General features: G+C 34.0%; 1 protein-coding gene across 3 annotated transcripts in view; it reads right to left on the bottom strand.

The window, feature by feature from the left end:
• Positions 1-18,834, bottom strand: part of CSMD3 (CUB and Sushi multiple domains 3) — a 1,252,643-nt gene that overhangs the window by 744,948 nt on the left and 488,861 nt on the right. The window lies entirely within an intron of this gene.

Below are 18,834 nucleotides of genomic sequence, written 5' to 3'. Positions count from 1 at the left end.
TATTTAGTAAGATTTTTCTTTAATCACACAATTAAGCAATAACTACGTTTACAATACTAACATTTAGTAATTAACCTCATGATAAATCAGACACTTGAAGGGCCCATGTGCTTACTATAAAAACAATGACCTGATCATATTATTCACCTAGGGAGTTTAACTGTATCTTCTACTTTAGAAAGGAAGTAGAAAATCAGGGTGGATAAAAAACTAACACTTTAAAACTTTTCATAACTGTATCATAATTTCCCAGCTTTCAGTTTTAGTTTAAAGAGGAAACTATTTAATTGTAAACATTTGCTGCAAAATGCAATCTAAAAGCATGAAAAATATTAGAATGTGTATGTACTCTATCTCAAATCTCAATGTTCTGACCTTATTCCAAGGAGTAAACTGAGGAGCTATTATATTCTATCATTGAAGTTATTACAATTGATCCCAAATAATCTCATGTGTTTGGGTCAATAACTCTGGGATAATTCTTAACAATGTATCTAAGTTGCTTCTATAACTAATCCTCAAGACTTATAGACCAGTTCCCAACACTGATTTTCTTGAAGACACCAGAGGATAAATACAGTTCCTGACAAAATTTGAGTTAGAACTGATCTTTGTTAGCCTTTAGACCCAGGATTTGCTAACATCCCGTCTTAAAAATCTTCAGTAATAGAACTCCACTTCTGGCTAATGGTGGTAGTGATTCAGTACTATCCTCTTAACCTGAATGCAGAACTTGGTGGAATATTAGAAAAAAAGCATTGAAAAACCAATTTATTTAATAACCATAGTCCAACCAGATATATATACTTCAACCAGATATTTTACTAACTAGTACCTATGTTTTATGTATATTTTGTGTTCATATTCTTTCTTCCTCATACTAGAATGCAAGCTCCCTAAAGATTGAGATTTTTGTATATTCTATTCATTGCTGAATTACCTAATATCTAAAACAGTGCCTGGTACACAGTAGATGCTCAAGAAATATTCACCAAAAGAAAGAATAAATGAATGAATCCATTTAATAATAATTCTAAACTAATATTAACAATAATAAAGAGAATAAATTTCACAAATGAAATATGATGATAATTGTTACCATGGCAAAGTCATAATTCAAACAGTATAATGAATGAAGAGAAATTCTAAAGGGAGGAAGAATAATAATTTTGTTTTTAACTTTCAAAGACATCATTTTGAAAAAGTGTGGAATCTGAAGATTTATTTGCATGAGTTACTTGAAGAATTGTGTCATAATTCCCAAACCTTAAAAGATACAATGTTCACATGAAATGGATTTACTTAGAATGTTCAAATTTCTGTAGAGTGAAGAATAGTTATATGTCAAAATAGCAGGAGACAGAGTGCATCTAAATGTAGTTAAATATGTTTGATATATAAAATGGAATAACCTCCATAAGGAAATAACATCGGTTTCCTCTATAAGGCAATAAAATCATCCATAACCATACAGTTATATCATATATTATATAATCATTTTATCTAAAATGTAGACCAATTTAGAATACTGGTTTTAGTACCACTTTAAATTGGCAGTGTGTGAAACACAGATTTTTAAATTGTCAAAATGCACCATTTACCATTTAACAGTTTAAAAACACTCAACATTTTTGCATACATAGCTGTTTTATGAGGTAATTGCCAATGTTAGAAAAAGCCTTAGGATTCTGTATAGCAACAATCCGTTATTAAATATATTATATAGCTAACTCAATGTTAAAATATATTTTGTTTTATTTTTTAAAAATTTAAATATGCTACACAATTGAGTAAACATGATCTTTGATAGCACAATATTAAATGCATATGTTACACAACATACAACCCCAATTAAGAAATAAAATGTACATCCAGAAAATTCATTCTTCGTTTGAAATTAAATTATGTATACAAGATGTAGTTTATCACAATTAGATTATCCTGTCATTAAATCTCTTGAGATATATTTAAAAATTAGATGTTTACAACAGAAACACAGGTCTAAGGTATATTTTATTAATATTCTTTAATAAAACATTTCTCAGTATAACAAAAATAAAATGAAATGGTTTACATATATAAGCATGCTTCCCTAAATCATAACTATGTGCCATATTTGGAACTATGATAATGGAAAATGACATACGCTACACATGTAAATTGGTAAATTTATTTAACAGGAATCCTTACAATATTAAATTTGGATTACATTATGTAGTATAATGAGAATTGTGTTTTTGAAGGCTTTCTTATTTCAACAACATCTTCAAGAGACTAAACATAATTCATATAAAGCCATTTATAAGTGTGTCATTTAGAAAGTGTAACCAAAAACTCTTTCTGTAATTCAATTTTAATTTCTTTATGATTAAATTTTTAGCCTTACAGATTTTTAAAACAATTTTGCCTCGTAATTATTGTCTAACTCACCACAAAATTGAAGAGCAGAATGTATTGTTAAGATATGAGTGGATGGCCCAATATGTACACAACTACGTAAGCACATGTTAAAGGTAATTGCATATTCAAAGAAGTAGCTTTTAGATATTTATGTTTGGCATGTTATTTTATATTAAAATATATATCCTGTTCCATTAATTTTAGTATTCCAGGTGAAACATTTGAATGAAAGTTTAACTAACAAAATAATTCTAAATAAATAATTTTGTGACATTACGATATATAATGAAGGAAAATGCAATAAACATTTAACATGAAAACATGCAAAAGGAAAAATATACAAAATAACATCAAAATAAAATCTAAATACAACTAATGCAACAATTCTATTTGAGCCATTAGATATTCTATAAATTTTAGCATATGTAATTTGATTTATATGTTACATTTCTTTAATATTACTTGGATGAAACTTAAACATGTTAATAAGTGAGGCAACTCTTGCAAACTAATTGCAATATGTGCAAATGAAGCAAAACAAAGTCACTGCTTTGTGACATGCTATAATTTTCAGGAAGCATATTGCAATCAGGCATATAATTTGGGTATTTTGTATTTTAAACATTATTAATTCCAGTCTGCTAAAATCCCTAAAGCTTAGTATTTTACAGTACAAATTAGTGGATGTGCTTGTACTATGAATATTCAACTGAGAGAAGAAATGGGTAAACTGAAATGGAAAGTAGCCTTTAAACTGTAAAAGAAATATAAATGATCTACCTTTGGTTAACTGTTACCTAATATAAAATGATCTTTCTGACTAGGAGAATTTTAAGTGAAACAATCCTGGAAAAAAATAGTTTGTAACTTAGTTTTAAAGAGTTGGTCTAGATTATAGTTTTAATCTTAAATTAAAATGTTGTATTTGTGCTAAAACTACATAGGATTATGATCTAAAAATAGCTAAATAAATGAAAATAAGATATTCCTGATTATAAGACGCAGCTCTAAGTAAAAAACATTCTACCAATTAAACTATGACATAACAATGCAAAAACTCTGTCACCTGCATCCAGATTGCTGAGATGTTAAAATGTGAAAAGATATTGATCATGATAGAGTTAAAAAGAAACCAGTAGTTCTAGACACAGATTTTCTATGATCACAAATTAATTAAATAAATTAGGTGTGTATTAATTTATAAATAGAACTGAGAGTTCAAATATAATTTATCTTTCTTAGTTGATTGATTAATGAATATGTTTCTATTTATGTTATATATTTCTATTCAAGTTTCTAAGCATTAAATAAGGAAATCAACATTAAATTTTGCAAATGGGTTTGTTACTGTTTATCAGGTACAAGTGATCAGACTGATTTAATATGTGAAATGACTAAATAAACATTTGGAGTCTAAGCTGAAACTGATGATACATCTACTAAGTTCACACTTACTGAGAGTAAATTAATAATTATAAAACAAATATTCAACAAGATATTTACTAATGTCAAGTTGTTTACATGCAAAATAAAAACCTCACATTCTGAATGTTTGAAATGTTGATAAACCCATATGCCAAGCAACCATAAATACCTTTATCTAAATGAAATATAGAAAATATCAAAAGTTTTAGAAAGTATATGGAGAGTACTTATAGGTCCACCATGACAAAACTAGATACAAAAACATATATATGATAAATATATATTTATAACATATATATTATAAATGTCTGAATGTTATAGTAAATATCATCACAGTTTTGCTATAAAAATGTGAGAAAATAGACATCTCATTATTAGTACTAAAAGAGCATACTAGGGAAAAAAACTTTTTTAAACAGACAGTTGGAAGACTCGTAAAGAAACTCTCTCTCTCTTAAAGGACCAATTCTTGTTTTTACCTAGTTGATTAAAGTTGCAGAATCAGATGTTCTCATCATTTATTCCTTTTCAAATATTTTGGAAGGCTCAACTATGTGTAGCAGTGGGTCCTAGGGGTAATTGTTTTAATGTGCCCAAACACACACACCACTGATAGGAATAAATACCCACAAAATACAAACTGAATCTTTAGTGTAACTAAGCATAATGTTCTTCCCTAAAATCACAATACTGACAATCAAACTTAAAGGCCTGGGTTTTGAAATAAAATTGATGGCACCCTTGTCACATTTGATAAGAATATGAGCAAAGGGTATACTGCCCTTCTACACCTTTCTAAAACCATCTCCTAGAATGTCAACTGTTAGATTTCTTTCTTGCCACAGCTCTTATCTCTCAGCTCAAGTAGAAGTATTTGTCCCTCAACAAACAAAATGTAACTGAACACACACTTGTTTCACTTCCTTCCACACAAAAGCTTGTGGAATAGCTACCAGTTCTTTGGAAGATTTAAAGGTGTTATCAGGAAAAAGGAGTACTAATATATTTAATTCCAAAGTGTTAACATCAGGAATTCCTTCACTTTCAGAGTCTTGCTGTCTCTGATAATGGATATGTATTAATAGATTTTTGGAAGTACAAAGTGTGTCTCATATGTGTGCACCCCCCCCCACGTCTTCTTGAATGTTTAATGAGTATGTGAGAAATGAATGAACGTGGCTAAATGTACTACTCTCTTCTTTCTAAAAATTAAATATTTTACTTTATGTTAGTATTTATTGAGGGTTAAATGTATTTTTAAGGATATAAATATAAAAAATTGAGCCTCTCCAGATGTGTTCAAACAATTCAAAAAACACTCCATTATAATATAACTGCAATTTATATGGCATATACTAGACTAGAAGGAAAAGAGAGGAAGAAACATCTAAGAACACATAAATCACCCCTTCATTCTGTGTTTTCTCAAATGCGGGTAGCATATCCCTTCTCTTCCATTCTCCAGCACCCTTTTCACTCCCCCACCCAAATAATCTTTTAATGACGGCATTATGAAGGAGAAAGGAAAGAAGTAAGAGAAAGGAACTGGTAAGGTTACTCTTTCTACCAATCATGGTTGAAAGGAAAAAATAAGAGGCTTTATTCTGACCCAGCCCATCATGTCCCTGAGTCCTTCCCACCTTGACTATCTGACTGCATCCATGTTTATTGTCTATTTCCTTCTCTAGTGGTCTTCTAGTTTGCAGGGGGCAGAGGTGCTTCATTTTCCATTAATTTTAAGTGTTCTTTTTAAGAAAGTTTACCTAACTCTGGTTTTATTTTTTTTATTTTTTATTTATATTTTTAAATATTAAATTTATTGTCAAATTGGTTTCCATACAACACCCAGTGCTCATCCCAACAGGTGCCCTCCTCAATGCCCATCACCCACTTTCCCCTCCTCCCACCCCCCATCAACCCTCAGTGTATTCTGTTTTTAAGAGTCTCTTATGGTTTGCCTCCTTCCCTCTCTGTAACTTTTTTTCCCCTTTCCCCTCCCCCATGGTCTACTGCTAAGTTTCTCAAGATCCACATAAGAGTGAAACATACGGTATCTAGGTATCGCTCTCTGAAGACTGTCCTCTTAGACACAAATACCTTTCTGGTTGAGAGAACACACACACCAGAATGACTGCCTAACCATTCAGTTTGAATTCGTTTATTGCAAAGTTTTCTTCTCCTCAAAATAAATAATAGGGACACGTTGAGAACTAAGTTTTTGAGGAGTGTGAAGCTTGTGGTAGATCATTGAATGCTCCTGGTTGAGGGATTTATCATAAATTGATATCTGATCCCATGTGACTGTTATATGATGGGAAGTCCTGGGTTCATTAGAAGCAAGTGGGGCATAAGGGAGGTGTGGGCGGGTAGGAAAGGGCTGACATTCTGAAGGAAAGACTATTACAGTATTGATTGCTGAGAGGTTGCTGAGCAACTGGTGAGTATGTGCATAAATATGCTAAAGTAGAGCAGCCTAACAAGAAAACGAAGCCAAGAAAGGTCTGATTTTCCTGCATCATACACTCAGTAAGACACTTTTTATTTTACAGCAGCTAATTAATTAGTAGCAGAAGTGATTTGCTTGAAAATAGGTGCCAATCTTGGCCTAAAAAAGTTGCATTTTGGAGGGAAAAAAACCCTTCAGAAATAGTAAGAACCTATAGAGTTAATCTTCAAAGACTACTATTAACCAGAAAGGCACATATATTACACAGTACATATTGGGGTTTATGTATAATTCTCTGTTAGGGTACTTAAAATAAAAATGTCTATATTAAGAGGTAAATCTTTATATTCCTTCATGTAATTACTTTGCAAAGGTCCACCTTTCTTTCTTTTTCTTTCTTTACCAAAAATATATTTTATTTCAAGACACTATGCAAAGACTGTCTTTTAATAACATCAATAATATAAAGATACAAATACTCTAAAAATTATAGCTGAAATTTGCATGTATACTTGGCTTCAAATATGTTTTGTACTTTAGTTTAATTATGGAAATTGATGTGTTAAATTTGAGAGATAAAATGTGGACATCTGACTGAGGAGCATCTCAAAAATCATCCGCTCTAACATTGCGACATCAGGCCAACTCTCTTTAACACTTCCTACTCTAAGAGTAGAAAGTTTGATGCACCGGGTGATACATATCAGAAGGTTAATTAGAGCTTCCTTCACTCGAATCTTGCCTGTGGAAGAGACATATAAGTTTGTGTTTTAAATACAAAGGAATCCCATCTCTTTTAGAGTAGAAGTTACTTGGAAAGACAGGAAAAACAAGAGCAAAATATGAACAAAAAAGATTCAGCAAGGGGCTTGGGGTTTTTGTAACGTTTTTATAGATATTGGGGAAAAACTTTATCTTGTATTTATTCTGGAGAAAGTAAATGTTATTTACTTAATAAAATCTTTCTTTTCCCCATCGCTTCGATGCCAAAGAAAGTGAGCATTTTTCCCTTTCCTATGTTGTAGTAGCATTTCAAATACTGACTTTAAAAGTGGATACATCTTGGGGCACCTGGGTGTCTCAGTCGGTTGAGCAGCCGACTTCGACCCAGGTCATGATCTCACAGCTCGTGGGTTTGAGCCTCGCATCGGGCTCTCTGCTGACAGCTAGGTGCCTGGAGCCTGTTTCAGATTCTGTGTCTCCCTGTCTCACTCTGCTCCTAGCCCACTCGCATTTTGTCTCCCTTTCTCTCAAAAATAAATAAACATTAAAAAAAAAAACGGAGACATCTCATCTTCCCTTTCCCTCTTTTTTCACAAACATGAATTAAATGACGACTATTCATCAAGCACAAATACACCCCCCCCAAACACACACACACACACACACGCACACACACACACACACACACACACACACACACACACTCTTTTCTCTCTTACAGAGATCCCATCCTTGCCTTGCAAGTAAACTTTCATGAATTTAAAAAATCAGTGCTATGTGATATATTCAATGAAAGATACATAGAGAACGATGAAAATATAGGTGGAAAGCCCTTTGCTATGTTTCCAAAATGGAAAAGTGTGTCTAGTGGAAAAGATGTTGGAATTGAGTTTAAAGGATGAGCAGATTTTGCCAGATATTTTAGGAATAAAAGAACGTCCCAGTCAGAGGTAACCATTTAAGAAAAAGGTGTGGCGGGGAAAATGCAAGACATGCTCAGCCAATTGTAAATTATTTGATACAGCAAAAATGAAGAGAGAATAAGAGCAGATTTGATAGGTAGAGACCAATGTTTGAAGAGCCAAGAAAAGTCAACTTGAAAAGGACACCTGAAAAGATGAGGCATCACTGAAGAATATTAAGCAGGAGACTGGCACGACAGGATTGTCATTTCAGAAGCATTGTAATTGCTGTAATGTGGAGAAGATACTAGAGTTATGTGGACTAAAGGCGGGGCAACTCTTTAGCTGACCCCCATAACATGACTATGAGCACCTTGATACAGGGTTGCTAGATGGAGTAAATAAAAACCTAGAACATTCCATTGAATTTGAATGTCAGATAAACAACATCTGTCTTTTTTAAAGTACTTCCTATACAACACTGGGGACAGATTTATAATAAAAATTATCCACTGAGGGTGTCTGGTTGGCTCAGTCAGTTAAGGGTCTTACTCTTGATTTTGGCTCAGGTCATGATCTCATGGTTCTAGAGTTTGAGCCCTAAGTTGGGATTTGTGCTGACAGCAAGGAGCCTGCTTGGGATTCTTTCTCCCTCCCTCCTTGCCTCTCTGCCCCTCCCCTGCTTGTGACAGTGTTCTCTTTCTTTCTCTCTCTCTCTCAAAATAAATAAATAAACTTTAAAAATAAAAAAGAAGATATTAAAAAAATATATTTACTGTTTATCTGACATTCAAATTCAACCAGGAATCCTGGATATTATCTGAAAGCAATTCAGACTTACAAACTTTGAAAATTTCTGCATAGCAAGCAAGTTAAAACTATTAACAAATATTGATCCATTTAATGTAATGTGCTTTGATTGATCCAGGAAGACTTATGAAATGCAGAGAGTAAGCATGATGACATCGTAAGAACATCTAGACAAAATTCATGCAAACATCTTTTTATGAAATGAAAACTAAAAAGAAGATAAGTTGAATGAGGTATGCTAAGACATTTTATTCCACTTGTATTTAAATTCTATATTCTTCATTTTAGTATTAAAAATAGCTAATACTCTAGCCCTTTTTCATTATAAACTGCAAGTTCTATACTTGAGGAAGAAAATAATATTGAGAAGTAAATCTATAGATGATTCATACAAAACAGTGCCAACTTTTTTATTAATGCTTCATTCCAAAGAAACCTGAATTGAAGATATTTCCAGCAAGAACTTAATGGACTTGGAATTGTATCCAAGCAATAGAAATGGTAATGAATAATGAATAAAAATATCATTCTCATATTATCAAGTAAGCCTTTTGACCTGTTAATCTTTTCCCATCCTTGTTTTTTTTTTTTTCAGATGGTAGAAACTATAAAATGAAAGTAGAAAATTCAGTTATCTCTCTTTGTTATATATGTATACACACACACGTGTGTGTGTGTATATCTATCTATCTATCTATCTATATACACACATACACACACATACATACTGATATATACGAGAGGAGATACTTACAGACACTATAGAGAGAAACCATATATACATGCATATTATATTTAACTCTAAAGAAAGACACATATATACATTATATGCATATATATATATATATATATATATATATATATATATATGCTCTGAATTCTGAAAAGGTTTTTTTGAGTAAATATGTTCTATTTGATCAAGATCACATACATTTTAATTGGAAAACTTTATGATGAAAATGATTAATTAAAACAAAGGAAGGTTTCTTACCATTAAAGTGGTTTTAAATATCTGAAATTTTATATCTAACCTAATGATTTTGCTATATTACAATTACAGGTAATAATGTGAACATCCAATCATTTTTCTGAAGAATATTTTTAACTTTCATAAGGGTGATAGAAATTTGCTCTTCTCACTTGTGGGATGGTGTCTTTGTATCACCGCAAATTTCTGAGTGGAGTTGATTAAGACACTGTAAACATATTTGCATTCCAATATGTTTACCTGAAATGACTAGGTAACAAAACTATTTATAAAGAGCAACAATCATTTACTGAGTACAAATTATGTTCTAGACACAGTTGTAATTATATTCCATCCTAAAAAGTACCTGTAAATGGAGGATATTAAAGCTTAAAGCAGCTTCCATAATACACGGACTCACTTTGCTAGTAGGCAGAAAGCTGGGATTTGGACGCAAATTGTGTACTCCCAAAACTACAATCCTAACTCTTGTGAAATCGGTAACCTCTGTTTAGTCTCCCCAATATAATACAGCACATGAACACTTGTGTCTAAATCCAGATGTAAGTTATTTATTTATGTTTTGTTTTCATTATATTTCTTCCCAATCACTTTCTTCTCCAGCACATGTCTGTTTCTAGGTTCTTCTTACAATTCCCTCACCTCAGGGCAAGAAGGTTCTGTAGGGCTAAAAGGGAAATTTGCTGTAAAATCTCTCCATGACTTTAATTTCCTAACAGTTTAGGCCTCTTCAGGGGATTGTGTCAAATGACAGGATAGGGGGAATGACTAGTGTAAAGGTTGAGGGGCCAAGGAGAGGCAATAAAGATAACACACACATACCCTTCCTGCTGCATTGCAGGAAAGTGGAAACATCCAGGAACCTGGACTCTCATCTTTGGCTAAGATACTCATCTCAGGCTTGTCATGGGAAGTTTAGAATCATTTGACTTCAAGTGAGTGAAGTGTGTGCTTGAACAATGATGACTGAGTGCCTTTCTCCTTGTTGTCCATACACTGCAAAGGTCCCTTGGATTCTTGTGCAGCTTGAGGGAAGAAGAACGTGCCAATGTTTCTTCCACCCACCCTCCACAGTGACCTGGACAAAATTTTTCTCCTGTTAGATACAATGGTGGCTCTCAAATTCACTCGAACAAAGTGACATTTCTTGCCCAAGCAAGTCTGTGGATAAATTCCCTCTTTCAGTTGCAAATCTAGCCAAAATGCACAGCATGCCCTAAACAGCCTCTTTGTTGTTTTTTGTTTCAGGTTGACATGTGATGTTTCTGTGTTCTTACTATTTCCTCCTCTAATATTACCGTTTTTCCCTGATAAAACCATTCTGAGTAATCTAATTTCACTTATCTTTAAGTATTATCTGCTGCTCAATTGTTAAAAGACTCACATTATCACCCCCCAAGGCTTCTTACCATGTTGCTAAACTGGATCCCTTTTTTTTTTTTTTTTTTTTTTTGGTTTATTTTTGGTTGTTTGCTTTAAAGCATGAACAAAGCTTCTGTAAACTTCTGGGGCTAACTTTTACCTACATGACTTCTCTAATCTTCAGAAAATTTCATGGAAGGTCTTTTTTTTTTTTTCCTGAGTCCCACATATATTGTATTATTCATGAAGAGTAGATGGTTTTCTAGGACTTGTCCTACAGACCCAGGAATCAATTAGTTTTCAGCAACTATTCATCACTGATTCAAAGTCCTACTAACCATAGTTTCTAACAACTGCCAATCATTTTCTTCTTGTAAGTTCCATGATAAACATTTTACATTTAATCTTTGTAACAATCATAGGGCATAGATTATAATTCATATAGTCAAGGGTAAATACCTTGATTAAGGGCATTCATTCATATATTCGCTCATGTATTTATTCAACAAGAACTTATTGAGCACCCATTCCGCACCAGGCACTGAATGATGACAGTATGTTTCCTAAGAGAGATTACATTTAAGTGAGGGAGACAATGAATGTACCGATTAATAGCTGATGGGGAAATGCAAAGTGACATTTGAGCTAAAAACCTTAAAAATGAAAAAGTGAAACATAAAAATAAAATACCTGATAGATCTGGCTGTTTTATTCAGACTGTCAGGTTCTATAGTTTGTATTGTTAATCTTTGTGATACACTGCTTCCTACTCAGTTATGACTTGGGCATTTCACTTTATATAACTATGTTTCATGGTCTCTTGTGCTCTATATTTCTATGAAGTAACATGTATTTTAACTCAAGATAATATATTTTGATAATAAATTTTAAATATGTGAGTTCCACATGTCACCAATAAAAATTAACAACATCACTATATTTCTTCTTTTCAATATACACATATATATTAAATGCCTACTCTTCACTAGCCACTGTTATGTGGTAGGATATTACAGTGAGCAAGAAAGATGATGTAAATACAGAAACAAGAGAAACAAAAAATATGACTGTATTATGTTGGTATGTTACGTTAATGTTGCCACAAATTCTTTGCAGGCCTTTCTATCAACAGGTAGAGTCTATTTCCTTACCCCCTGGATCCAAGTTGACTTCATGACTTGCTATTACCAACAGAGTATAGCCGAAGTGATACTGTGTGAGTTCTTGAGCTTCAGTTCCAAAATGTCTTGTCATTTCCACTTTTGCTCACTTGGGATATTTCCCTGAGACAGCCACGTAAAGAAGTATGTCTAGACTATTAGAAGACAAGGGGCACAAGGAAGGGAACTGAATTGCCCCAGCTGACAGTGTTATGAGTGAGGCCATATTGGTCCAAGCATCCCAGTCAACCCTCCAGCTTAATGCAGTGACACGTGAGGGTGGAGATACATCCTGAACACCAACAAAATTATGAAAAGTAATAAAGCATTATTGTTTTAAGCCTATAAGACAGGGTAGATTTTTCAAGCCATGGTTAACTGACACAATAAGTGAAATACAGAGTTTTACAGGAGTATATAAAAAAACACTAATCTAATCTAGTCTTGGAGGTGACTTAACAAAGAGAAGCTTTCTGGAGGAAATATTTTATATTGAAATAAGAAAGATGAATAGGGCTTCCAAGGTGAAGACAAAGGAAAGAGATGGTCCAGGAGTGTGCTACATGCATAAAGGCCATGACACAAAACAGATTCTGTTAGTTTCTAGGAGTTAAAGGCCATTTAATATGTGTAAAGCATAGACAGCCAGCAGGAAATCACAAGAATTGAAGCTAAAAATTTAGGTAGAAGGCATTTATGAGAATATGGTACAGTAGATATGGTACAAGGCATGGGAAAATACTTGGACTTTCTTTTGAAGTCAATAGAAATAGTTCCTCAAGTCCACTCTCTCCAACTAACACCATATTTCTCCCATCCCTTTCACCGAACAAAACATGCTTCTAACAAGAAGGTGGTATAGTAGTAAGATGCATTCTGTTTCCACTGATGGAAAACATAAAAAGATCTCTTGAGCTAAAAAGAAAATTTTTAGTAATTATTAAATGCGGTCACTTGGAGTCTTCTCAAAATTGAAAATTAGTAGATATTTGACTCTTTAATCCACAGTCTTATATGTTTTCATTCATTTCCCCCTGGTTTCTATTTTTCAACTTTCTAATGCCATGCCAGCGGCTTCATCAATTCTTCAAAATGTTACGTAGAATTCCTTGTTGAATTAAAAATATACGTCACTACAAGGTCAGTCAATGTCTTTTGTTAGAGGATGAAACTTATGTTGTATACTATAACTAGTTAGAATTTTTTCATAGAATTGGGGGAATGTCACAGGACCTCAGAGCTCATGGTCATCCCATAGAGTCACCTATAGTCTACCTGCAAAAGTAGTAAGCTCAAGTGTATCTTTATGTATGATTATAAAATATGTTCTAAACAATTGCATTTTACTTTGAAAAGATGATTTTTTGCTATAAAATGTCACCAAATCTATGCAGTTCTGGCTTTCCTTATAGAGAATAGAATGATTTTATATACAGGTGAATAACTTCTAAAATTTAGTTAAGATGAAACTTTCATATGCCTTGAAATAAACTGGAATGAAAAAATAACACCTCAAACACATAAAGTGAGGTTTGCAGTACAGAAAAGAAGACAGAAAATGTTATTCTGTGATCCTAAAATTGTATATATACATTATGCGTAATGCATTTCCTTGAGTGAGCCCACTCAAAGTGATTATGCTAATTCAAGATCATTTAGCTTTATTTTTTAATTATTATTATTATTTTTTTATTTTAGAGCGAGAAAGAGGGTGAGTGCAAGTAGAGAGAGGGGCAAAGGGAGAGAGAGAGAGAATCGTAAGCGGCTGCATGCTCAGCGCAGAACCGGACATACCGCTTGATCCCAAGACCCTAGGATAATGACCTGAGTCAAAATCAAGAGTCACTCAACTGACTGAGCCACCCAGGTGGCCCTGAATGTCATTTGTAAGGTAACTACATTTATCCTTTCCTTGTTGCAAAATCTGATTACAGATGATCTCTGACATAAGATGTTTCGACCTAGCATTTTTTTTTTTTTATGGTAAGATGGTGCAAAAGTGATACGCGTTCAGTAGAAACTGTCCTTGGAAGTTTGAATTTTGAGCTTTCCTCGGCTGGTGATATGGGCATGATCGTCTCTTGTGATGTTGGGCAGCTGCATGTAGCCACAGTTCCCAGTCAGCCTTACGATCACAAAGGGTAAACAATCCAGACATTTAACACCACTTAAACCTGTACCCATACAACCATCCTGTTTTTCGTTTTCAGTACAGCATTCAACAAATTACACAGGATTTTCAACACTTGATTCTAAAATAATCTTTGTATTAGATGATTTTGCCCAACTGGAGGCTGATGTGTCTTTCTAAGCATGTTCATGGTAGGCTATGTTAAGCTATGATATATGGTAGGTTAGGTGTCTTAAATGCATTTTTGACTTACGGTATTTTCAACTTACAATAGGTTTATCAGGATGTAACCCCATCGTTAACTGAAAGAAGATTTATATTTACAATCATTTTTAACATCACCTCATACGTGAGCTGTATATAACGTGTGGAAGAACACTGTTTTGAAAATAGTTTTGTGTTTAATACTGACTATGCTGAAACTAGGAATAAAATTCACCTTAGTTTCCTCACTTATCATACAAAGAATTTGGACTGAATTAGTGGTTCTCAAATTTTTCATCATGAAATGCTACTTTTGTTATATTTCTCTAAGAAAAAAATTTAGGAAACTGCTCTTACAAATAAACTGAGTCACTTTCATTCTAAGAAATGTATACTCATTTTAAAAAACCAACATAGCGCTTGCAGATCAGGCCTTCTAATTGCCATGAAGTAGCCAATATGTCACCAGGTTAATTTAATTACAGTGCTAAGTAAATAAAATTGATATTTTAGTTAGCATGTGAGGCCCTGTGATGGGTAAAATTTAATTAAGCTTTTTGAAATAATGAAAATAATGAACTGTTATTCTTCTTCTAGGGAATCCCAAAAAAGAATCATTAGGTTACAAGATCTATCACACCTCCACAAATCTATGGAGAGAAGAGAATTCATTCAAACAATGTATTTAAATATTATCTGCACCTCTCTTTCTCTCCTCTCCCCCCTCCTCTCTCTCTCTCCACTTCCTTTCCTACCCCCTTCCTTTTTTTTTTTTTTTTTCTTTCTTTCCTTCCTTCTACAAACTGCATTAGTCACTCAATACATGCCAGGTATTCATCTGGTTCTAAAATGATCAAGGGGAGGGAAGAGATACAAGGAAATAAGCACAATGATATTTAGGAATGGTAGTACTATGAAAGCACAAATACAGGAGCCGGTAGTGGTGAATTCCTAAGTTGTTGAGGGGAGTCTAAATCACACTGGCTTATTCTAAGATTTTTCCGCTGACACTGGGATGGTAACAACAACAACAAAATCCTGTCATGGGAAGACATGAGGGCATGATTTTCCACTCAGAGAGAACAGCAGATACAAAGAAGCTAAAGCTGAAAAGAAGATGCTGTGTTCCTGAAGGCAGTGAGAGGATGCTAAGTATTAGGAAATTAGGAACTTGAATGCCATTCAAGAAGTTTGGATTTATTTTCTAATTTATCCTAAGTAAGCAATGTAGAGGGAAGATCTGATTTAAATTTAAATAGATCACTTTGTTGTTAATGGCTAACGTGTCTGTGTGCCTGTGTGTGCATGTTGTGTGTGCACGGGTGCATATAGGGAGTTGATGATGGTCGTAGTTTGCTGCTATGACAAGAAATATGTGACACCGTGGCATGTGGAAGAAAATGAGGTAGATTTCCTGGACCTTTTCCCCACCAGAGCGTTCCAAAAATGAAAAAGTTTGCAAAGAGCTATTACAGCGCTTCTGCACCAGAATGCACATTTGCAGAGGCTGAAAAGGTAAATACATCAGGCCAGAGACTCCATGTTAAGAGCCAAGAGCAGATCCATGCAGAATAAGGAACTGCCTGGGAGGATGTGGAAAGTATAATGAGGACTGAGGTTTAAAAAATATCCAAATGGCTAATTGAAACCAATGTTCCAAACAAATAACTGACGAAGTGATGGGACTGCTAAAAGCTGAGGAGCACGGGCCCTGAAAGAAACAGATGCTGTGAGCAGCAGGGAGACGCCAGCGTAACTGGCACAAATGTGACTGTGAATAATGCTCTTCCGTGACCCTTAAAGCCTATCATACAAGCTGCAAATTGTATCCAAGATATTCAAAAAATTTTCATCTCTGACGTTTTAAGGAACAAGAAGGATGCCAAGGCTAAAATGGGGCATAAAAAAATGAGATTAGGGCATTCTATGGAATGACTTAAGATGTATTGTTTCTTCAGTTAAGAAAATGAACTAATATGTTGAACAAGAAGCATGTGTTTATTTGTTAATTCGTTTAAAAAACATCTTATTGAGTGCCTACTATGTGCTACGCACTACCATGCTGGGGATATAAAGGGAAAAAGCACACCCAATCTTCCTTTCAAAGAACTTGTATTTTTAAAGGGGAAGAGAGGCAATAAAACACCAGATTAACAAATAAGGTAATAACTAACAGGTATTTGAAGGAAACTTTAAAAGTGGCATAAAGGAGAGTTCCTGGTACTTGGAAAATGAAAACCTCTTTGAGAAAAGGATATTTATACTATAACCTAAAAGAGAAGAAGAAGTCATCTATACAAAGGCTGGGGTAAGTATTTCCAGAAAGCTGATGTTGCTGAGACATAGGCGGAGAGGATAAGGGTAGAGATGGGTTTAATGATGCAGGCAAGGATTGATCATATAGAGTCAAATAGCTGTATCAACAAATTTCTTTCGCAATGTACTTGGAAGCTATAGCAAGGATTCTGAATTTGACTTGGTTTGCGTTCTAAAAAAAATCACTCTACTTTTTTTTTTTTTTTTAATTTTTTTTTCAACGTTTTTTATTTATTTTTGGGACAGAGAGAGACAGAGCATGAACGGGGGAGGAGCAGAGAGAGAGAGGGAGACACAGAATCGGAAACAGGCTCCAGGCTCCGAGCCATCAGTCCAGAGCCTGACGCGGGGCTCGAACTCACGGACCGCGAGATCGTGACCTGGCTGAAGTCGGACGCTTAACCGACTGCGCCACCCAGGCGCCCCGGAATCACTCTACTTTTGTGTAGAGAACTGATTATAAAGAAGCAATAGAGTCAGAGGACAGATCCAAGAGAACGTTAGTGTCATTATAAAAAATATTACTTGATAATTGGGGACAATAGGTGGATTCAACAGACAAGTCAGTGATTATGGGATAATTAAGATAAATGATAAAATAGATCATATTTGCTTAATTTCTTGCAAATATCAAGTACAAATGTGTGATTACACTAACTATGCCTATCAAGGAGATTTTAAAAAGCAAATAGTCTGTATATGTGAAATAATGTCTTCTGTTTCATCAGATATGTCCAACTGAATGTACACATGTACTTCCAGCTGTTAGCAGAAACAGGGTTGTTATAAAGAATAGCTGATGCAAAAGGCAACTGAAAACTGGGAAAGAACACAGGCATGTACTTCATAATTATTATTCCAATGAAGAAAATAAATACAATAAAGGAAGAAGATATACAATGCTATCTTGTCAAATGTTTTCATGAAAAACAATCATTCGATAAATTGGGTAAATCAGCTATGTGGTTCCTGGTATGTCTAAAACGTCAAAGTACCTTGACAAGTGTTTGCAAAAATACCATGAGATATAATTATCACAGTAATTTATAAATTAATTACATCTGTTTCATCACTGATAAAATGGAGATTCTATGGGCTAAGAATTTCATGGTTTTGACTCCAAGTTCAATTATGTTCATTGTTCTGTAATACTACACTGATGCCCTACATTTTAATATTCATCCCTTCTTCACATTATACTTGTAAGCTCTTTTTTAAAAAGTGTATTTATTTTGAGAGAGTGAGAGAGAGAGAGAATAGGAAAGGGACACAGAAAGAGAGAGTGGGGAAGGGACAGAGAGAAGGGGAGAAAGAGAATCCCATGTGGGGTTCAAATTCACAAACCATGAGATCATGACCTGAGCCCAAATCAAGAGTTCTGGTTCTTGTTTGTTTGTTTGCTTTGAGCCAGACAGGTTGGTTTTTTTTTTGTTTTTTTTTTGTTTTTTGTTTTTTTTTTGCCAAGAAACACATTAATAATTTATAAAAGCCATTTAAAAAGCCAACATTCACTAAGACAACAAAGAACATCACTTTGAAGAGGCTGACTTGACTTTTAACCAGCAGTGAATATACACTTTAAAAACCTATGGAGAACTTTTATCATTCATATGTGTTCCACTGCATTCTAGCTATGAGTTCAAAACAGGGGCCAAACAGCACATGAACACATCCAGGAGCCCTTGGCCGTCCAGAAAACCACAACAGTTTGTAAATCTCCACAGACTCCTCAATAAGGGAAACCACAAGAACAGACTGAGCAACCCAGGCATTCCTTCACATTATACTTTAGATAAATTTAGAACCAATACATCTATGCACATGAGTCTTATTTATTTAGAAATTGGAATACTTCTACAAGTGACTCCGTTCATTCCTTCCCAAACGGGTAAGAATAATAGACTTGCCAATTAAAAATAATTAAATTACATATTATCAGTGGTAAAAAAAATGTACTTTATGCTTAT

The sequence above is a fragment of the Panthera uncia genome, chromosome F2, assembly GCF_023721935.1.
Source record: "Panthera uncia isolate 11264 chromosome F2, Puncia_PCG_1.0, whole genome shotgun sequence".
Taxonomy (NCBI): Eukaryota; Metazoa; Chordata; class Mammalia; order Carnivora; family Felidae; genus Panthera; species Panthera uncia.
This window is presented reverse-complemented; position numbering and strand designations above follow the sequence as displayed.